The sequence below is a fragment of the Sinohyriopsis cumingii genome, chromosome 9 (assembly GCF_028554795.1).
Source record: "Sinohyriopsis cumingii isolate HCF-2022 chromosome 9, ASM2855479v2, whole genome shotgun sequence".
Lineage (NCBI taxonomy): Eukaryota > Metazoa > Mollusca > Bivalvia > Unionida > Unionidae > Sinohyriopsis > Sinohyriopsis cumingii.
Genome location: NC_142969.1, coordinates 66,122,043 through 66,130,358, shown reverse-complemented (window position 1 = coordinate 66,130,358; position 8,316 = coordinate 66,122,043). Strand labels below are relative to the sequence as shown.

General features: G+C 39.4%; 1 long non-coding RNA gene across 1 annotated transcript; it reads right to left on the bottom strand.

The window, feature by feature from the left end:
* Positions 1 to 2,047: 2,047 nt before the first annotated feature.
* LOC149791939 (uncharacterized) lies at positions 2,048 to 6,096 on the bottom strand. Its single transcript, XR_016423234.1, has 2 exons — positions 5,951 to 6,096; positions 2,048 to 2,235 (listed from the first exon to the last, which is right to left on the bottom strand). It is a non-coding gene; the product is annotated as an uncharacterized LOC149791939 (long non-coding RNA).
* Positions 6,097 to 8,316: the final 2,220 nt, after the last annotated feature.

Genomic DNA, 8,316 nt, shown 5'->3' with positions numbered 1-8,316 from the left:
TTAACCGTGAACAAGCTAGCTCAGTCTGTGTCAGGAATTTAGAGCATGCAATACATTTCCAAGCTGGAGGCGAGTTTCTGTTTTAGTGTTAGTGTAAAATTGTAGATACAAATTTGTTTCGGTTTTTCGGATTTGTAGGATTTCGTTTTACTAGGGAAAACATTATGATGTCATTGAATGAAATATTCTCGACACCCGAAATAGTTTGGTCTTAAGATGGAATCAGCTTACCGAAGGTTTGATTGTGAGGGATTTCACTGTAAACACCATCATGACTTCATCTACACGATATATTGGCAATATCAAACAAGGTACAGATTGGCCCCTGCGATATGTTGGGTAAACAGTAGACCTTCAAGAATTTTGCCATCCGACATGTTGGTAAAACAGTAGACCTTAGCAAACCAATAACGAATCACAAAAGACGTATCAGAAACAATGTCAGACGAAAACAACCCAATCATTTCAACCCCTGCCCGACACTCTGTCCAATCCCTTAAAACGCTGCCAAATAAATCAAATCACTGAAAATTAACGTGACCATAAAGATCAATACTAGATAAGGCAGATGCTAATATACAACGAATTTGGCGTAAGTGAAAAATTTAGTATTGAAAAGTGTTCTGCTGAACCAACTATGTGTCAATTTTCCCTGTCTTTTTGCTCAGATTCATTCTCATCCAGTTACATGAAGTTTCAATTATTATTATTATTATTGTTATTATTATTATTATTATTATTATTATTGGTATTATTATTATTATTATTACATATTTCCATCACCTTTGTTTCTAATTTAAATATAATCACATCAGTGTTTCATCTTAGTGGAAATCATACCAAGTAAGAGGAAAATAAATAACCACTACAGATGATAATTATGTCACTCCAAGAAGTATGGTACTGGGGGGTGTATGTGGTTGTTTGTCTCTCTCTCTCTCTCTCTCTCTCTCTCTTCAAAAGGCTCAAAAGTGGTTTTTTTATAATGCCATCTTGATTGTATATATATATATATATATATATATATATATATATATATATATATATATATATATATATATGTGTATATAAGCCTAGGAACAAAGACGCAAACAGAACTTTTAACGAAAAGTTTTTAATTGACTTTCTCCTTCTTTTCGCAAGGGCGTTCTTGTCTAGATTCCCGTTGCCACGTTTCTATTACTTCTGTCCCTGAGACTAAAATGTTTGTTTCATAATAGGATCTTATCCACCTACCCAAACAGGACTTCTCATATCTGGTTTTCTCACCTACTTTGTAAAGTTAAGGGATCATTGCCATGGATCGATATTTTGTTGTCCAGTTCTTGTATGCAAATCTTGACTGCATCTTTTTCATACGTGTTATTTTCCCTTCATATGTGCTAGGATTGAATTATTCCTGTGATCAAATATATTAAGACTTTTTTATTTGTCAATACTATATCCTAAAATGTTTAATGTAATAGTCTTATTTATTTTCTTGTAAAAGTCACAGACAATGTTTTAAAGTAAGGATAAATTATTCGTTTTCTTACAATGCGCGCAAGACAAAATACGAATGCCAGTCCTGACACCAATTTGTACCTAACACAGTAAAGTTGTAGGGTCAAGCAAGAGTTTTGTTTTCTACGATGAAATAAAAAGTGTTTTTTGTCCGGAGTTTCTATATTACACGTGTATTGATGACTCACATTTATTAGTATGTGCATTTAATCTCCTGTTTTGTTTTGTGTGCGTCTTGCAGATTTCTTTGTTATGCCCATATATTTGAGACCCTTATGCCGGTCTGCTAACAATGGGTAGTGCCGTGATCTCACTTCTCATCATCCTCACAGCTTATTGAAAGGGACATAACCCCTGTTACTTGTTACAGCAGCGAGATGTGGTCATGCGGTACTAATTGTGTGGGAAAATGGGAACCTGTCTTGAAATAGTGAATATAAAATAGAGTATATATGGGTTTGGCTGGCCAGGATTAGTTGATACTGAAAGTTATTTTTAAGAAAAAGAATTCTTTGAGAGCTTATATTAACTGTAACTGAAAAAATAGAGAGATTGTTTTATTAATGAAATTCCAGTCCTTTAAAAGTCCTGAGTTTGTAATACTCATTACTGAAATTAGCACCTGACTCTTTGGTGCGGAATTGAAAGCACATGTTGTAAACACACGTAGGTCCAGAAAATGCAGCAGCTCATATCCTTTTCTGTACACAGAAGCTGTCATCCAGGCGTCATCTATACTGATAAATATAGGTTTGATCAGAAATTTAAAACTATTGAATTTAAAATATGATGGTGTTTGCATACGTTTACAAAGGAAACTGAATTAGTACTGTGAGTCCCTATGTTAACTATCAAAAATTGGTTTAGTATTATATTAGCGAATGCAAGTATTTCTGGTTTTCTTAAAAATTATATTAGTTTTGTCTATTTCATTTTGAGTGGACCTGTTCACCTCATTTTGTGGATGAGGTTTTTCTATCATGTGAGAGCGGGTTTTGGGACACCGCCACTATCTCCCATAGTGTGAGTGATATACCCCTCACCACCTCCCCTCCCAGTAAATATATATCCACCCCAGTCTTAGGCGAGCATAGTCCATCCCTTTACAGAAAATATTCATATTAATACTGAACTGCATATTACATTTGATACATACGCGCATTGTATGTGCGTATCGTTATTATTTCTTATCAATATGTGTCTTATCTAGTCACTCTGTAGACCTCACTCTTATATAATCACACTGTAGACCTCACTCTCATCTAGTCACTCTGTAGACCTCACTTTTATATAATCACACTGTAGACCTCACTCTCATCTAGTCACACTTTAGACCTCACTCTTATATAGTTACTCTGTAGGCCCCACTCTTATATACTCACCTGTAGACCTCATTCTTATATATGTACGAAATTTAAAGCATCATATTGAAAACTACATAGGTGATCCTCAGTAATGTCACTTCTCCATCTTTTGGTGTGGTACCTTCTTGAGCATTTTGGGGAGTTAACTGTCTCTTTATTAAAATCCAGACAAGAACTAGCTTGCCGTCCTGTCATTTTGGGATCTTAAGGGTCTCTTTATCAATGCTAAGAAATTTAGATGCAGATCACATAATCTGAAATTTTAGGTTGAATTCATGGCATTATCACTTTGACATGTGTCGTAAAAACGATGTAAAACTTCACGTTACTCATGATAATAGGAACAATGTAGACTTTTCTTTTTTCATTTTTCTTGGAGTGGGGCCGTGGGTGCAATTGTTTTACATACAAAGACCAATTTCAGTTTGTTTCATATTTCTGGACTCTGTTATAGCGGTCTCTTCTTTTATTATTTCCTTTTTGTGTGCATAAGCTTCGTTTTTCTATTATTTGTTTAACCAGTCTAGATCTATGAAGAATCAAAACAAAGAAACCATTGAGAAAGTAAGACATTCGCCATTCTGTATGTAAATCAGAATGGCCGGAAGAATGTTTCCTTAATTTGCCACTGTAAACTCAGGATGGGGGTGGAGAACTCAGGCTGTACCTTATGTCTAACTCTATTGAAGAATTTGATATACGTCCCAACAGCGCGGAGATAGAACTGGCAGATTTAACTGTTTCAATGGCGAAGGCGTTTCTCCATTGAGAAAGAGGAATTGTTAAAATCCGCGCTAACTTAGACCCTTTTTAGTTTGTTGTATAAAATTTCAAAGTTGGGGTACTTTTGGTAGCACGCACTTCAGATGCTTTGCACATGTCGGTAGGATTATACAATGCCAGGCATTAACACATAAAATTCTTTTGTGCCAAAAGAAAGCATTCTAAAATCCAAAGTGTTATGATATCTGGACTTCGATTTCTGCGTGGAGATCTTGTTTTCCCAGCTCGAAGTCTACTAGACCATAAGGTGACAAGAGAAATGTGCAACGGTAGCCGCTCAATGCGTTCTCACACTTGCAGGAACAGACAAGAGGAAATCCCGCTTCTTGAAAAGGCAACAGTGTGAATAATGGTACAACAAAACACTGTGTGCGCTGGCTTCTCAAGAGAAGGGTAATAGAATACTTGACAAAGGACAAGTAATTAACCCCCGCTGATCTTTGTTGAAACAGTGCAACGTTTAGCTGAGTTTAATTGAAAATTTTGTTAAAGTCTATTCTAATACATTAACACTGTAAAATGTGTTCCCCGACCACAAACCTGCTCTGGACATGGAGCTCACCGCGACGTCGGCGACAGAATAACGAACTCAAACAGAGCGGGCGGTTACGTTTGCCGGTTGTGGACACAACTGGGTAGCAAATTGTCCCTAGTGTTTGGTCAACTAAAATAAGGGTACATTCTACTTTTGTTTTCGTTAAGCTGCTGTTAATGTTTGATCTTTTCTTCAGAACAAGAATCGACATTTGCCTTTTCTGTAAATTTGTATGTAAATTAACTATTGAAATCAAAAATAAAATTCTCACCTTTTCTAACCTTGTGGGTAAGTATTATAAAATCCATCAATTTATTTGTTTGAATTATTATTCACTAATGGACGATCTACAAGCAAGGGTATACAAAACGTGGCAACAACAACAAAGACGACAGCAGCAATCCTGTAATGGTTAAACCTACAGCAATCAGATAACAAAATGAAGATGCACTGAAGTGACTGACATGAAAACAAAATGCATCTGTGATATGAGGAATAAAACATGGTTCGTAAAACTAATAGACTCAATCTATCCTGATAAAGTTTAAAAACTTGAATAGGTAAATTGATAATAATTTTACGCCATCATAAACTAAATAAAGTATTCTGGAAATTAGATTTCAAAGCGCTCCCGGCACATTGATCTTCCATTTCATTGATGGAGCAGTTGATAAAGAAACCGTTTTAAGCAAGCATTTACACCAATTGAAAATAATTTGAATTGTCAAATCATGTAAATTTATTTTCCACAAAAGCTTAGCCTGTCAGATAAACCTAAGGTCCAAGCTGATGTGTGTGTGTGTGTTTTCTGTGTGTTTTCTGTGTGTGTGTGTGTGTGTGTGTTGTTTTTATTTTAATGTAACTTTAACAATATGTGCAGTCATATCGCTGCTATGTCTGCAGTGTGGCAGTTTATAGTCATGTTTAGAAATGGGGCATCACGCCACGGACATGAAGCATCATGTCTCACTCAGTCACATTATGCTGACACCAAGCCGACAAGTCCTAACACTAACGTCTTAATGTTGAGCGCCAAACGAGGTAGCTGCTAGTACAATTTTTATAGGTCTTTGGAATGACTCGGCCAGGGTTCGAACCCTCGACCTCCTTCATCCGAGGCAGACCATCTAACCAATAAGCAACCGAAGCCGTGTCTATCCAAGCTGGTAATCAGCTCAGAAAAATTAAAAATACCCCTTTGGGAGATTACTGGTATAGATTAACAAACATTTGACGATATAGGGTGACGTTCTCTTTGGAACCATAAGTAATAATTATTTGTAGAGAAAAAGAGGGTGATAAGTGGGGTAGCGGATGCAGAAAATTGTCGTGGACGGAAGTTTTACGTGTACTTGGAGACAGGTGCTGGGTCTTGATAGAGGTCATGTCCTGGTGACTTCTGTTATTACCATAATCGCGAATCTTTTCAGCCAATCAGATGAAATGTTATATCTTCGCGTTTGGGAGATGGAACAGTATGGCTAAATAATATCAATGTGTGCCGAACGATTTTATTCACTTTTAGATTTCTGAATATTTATTTCCATTTCCAATTCAAATGTCACCAGAACATGACAACTTAGAGGTTGCTATCAGAGCTTCACGTAGGACAGGGGATATCTGATTTTGATCAGATTGGGAATAATGAAAACACTCTGTAAATATCATTAAAGTCGTAACAAGATTCCTCGGGATTTTAAAGACGCTCCTTACGGACGGAAACTACCGACGTACAGATACAGCGAAAAAGTACAGTTATACTTACCGCCAGAACAAATTTCCGTGGTAAACCGGTACTCTGGTAATACCGCGCACCTCTTATTATGATTGCCAAAAACAGAACATACATCGTATCCCAAATTTCGTTTGAAGTAGCATGGTTCTCTTCAGAGTTTATGTTGTTTTTGTATCCCTGCTGTTGAAGAGAAGCAAAAGAAGTGCATTTTGTCTGAAATATTTGATCACACAAGTGTGTGTTTGTATCATCACACATAATGCTATTAATGATATTACAAATGTCTAAAACTAAAAGAAAATTTAGTTGGGTTACCTGCTTTAATGGTTACGTCATCAAGAATTCCGCGATCGTAAGTCATGAATTACACATTATTACTTTTGCGAACATCAACCAATAACTCCCTCGCACTTGTTCAATGTGCCTTCATGATCTATAAAAGATCACCTTCACACCCTTATGCAATCGATTTCTGTTAAAGTTTCTCTGATAATAAAAGTAGTACCGACCATAATGACGTAATAAATGTCGTTTGTTCAGTCGCTGTTATATCTAGCGCAAACATAATTTTGTTATTCTACAAGGAGCCACTTCACAAATTATCATGTTATAAGGTCAACGTAAGAAGAAGGCTTCGCAACTAGTCTGTGCTGTTGCACACGTCATTCCTTCATGAATACACGTGATAGTCTATCCCTTTTCAATTTTCTTATTTTATGCCCACATTACACTTTTATGAAAAAAAATGAACCACTATTCCTCCTCGGCGACTTTAATGCCAGAGTAGGTGCGGACCAGGAGTCCTGGCCTACCTGCCTCGGATATCATGGCACTGGAAAGACCAACGAAAACGGCCAGAGACTGCTGGAGCTATGCACCTACCATGGCCTGTGCATCACAAACACCTTCTTCAAGTGTAAGCCACAACACAAAGTGTCATGGAAACACCCCAGATCTCATCACTGGCACTAACTCGACTTGGTCATCACCAGGCGCTCTGCCCTTAACAGCGTCCTCTCCACCAGAACCTACCACAGTGCAGACTGTGACTCCGACCATGCCCTTGTGAGCAGCAGAGTGCGACTACAGCCACACGCGCTACACTGCTCAAAACCAAAAGGACGTCCTCGCATAAACACTGCACAGATGTCAGTCCCTGCCAAGGTGGAGGAGTATGTGTCTGCCCTGAACAAGGCTCTCCAGGACCTGCCTGAGTATGACGCTACAGCCAAGTGGAACGCCATGAAGGGTGCCATCTACAGTACAGCTATGTCAACGTTTGGCAAGAAGGAACGACCCAGCCAGGACTGGTTCAATGCACACCTATCAAGGATGGAACCACAAATCGAGGAGAAACGAAAAGCCTTCATAGCTTACAAAAGATGCCCTAATGAACGGACGCTTGCTGCTCTCAGAAGTGCCCGAAGTAACACCCAACGCATTGCTAGACAGTGTGCGAACGAGTACTGGCAACAACTGTGTGAAGGGATCCAGCGCAGTGCCGAGTCCGGACACATCCAAGGCATGTACAGTGGCATCAAGAAGGCTCTAGGCCCTACAGTGAAAGGGGTCGCTCCCCTGAAATCCCTGACGGGAGAGAAGATCACAGACCGTGGGCAACAGATGGCCAGATGGGTGGAGCACTACTCAGAACTATACTCCCGAGAAACGTCAGTCACTGATGCAGCCCTCAGCAGCATAAAGAATCTGCCCACCATGGAAGAGCTCGACAAAGTGCCAACCTTAGAGGAGCTCAGCAAAGCAATCGACTGCCTTCCAAACGACAAAGCACCAGGTAGTGACAGCATCCCGCCCGAAGCTATCAAACGTGGAAAACCAGCATTGATTAAACCACTGCACGACCTACTTTGCCGCTGCTGGGAGGAAGGAGTAGTCCCCCAAGACATGCGTGATGCCACAATTGTGACCCTTTACAAAAACAAGGGCGACCGCAGTGACTGTAATAATTACAGAGGGATCTCGCTCTTGAGTATTGTTGGTAAAGTGTACGCCCGCATCATACTCAACAGGCTGCAGTTGCTGGCAGACCGTGTGTACCCGGAATCACAGTGCGGCTTCAGAGCAGGCAGGTCGACGACAGACATGATCTTCTCCCTACGACAACTCCAAGATAAGAGCAGAGAGCAAGGTCAACCACTCTACATGATGTTCATCGACCTCACCAAGGCCTTTGACTTGGTCAGCAGGAAGGGCCTTTTTGAACTTCTGAGTAAGATCGGTTGCCCCCCAAAACTCCTCAGCATGATAATCTCTTTCCATGCAGATATGAAGGGAACAGTCCTGTATGATGGATCATCCTCAACTTCCTTCCCAATTTACAGTGGTGTGAAGCAGGGCTGCGTGCTGGCACCAACACTTTTTGGGATCTTCTTCTC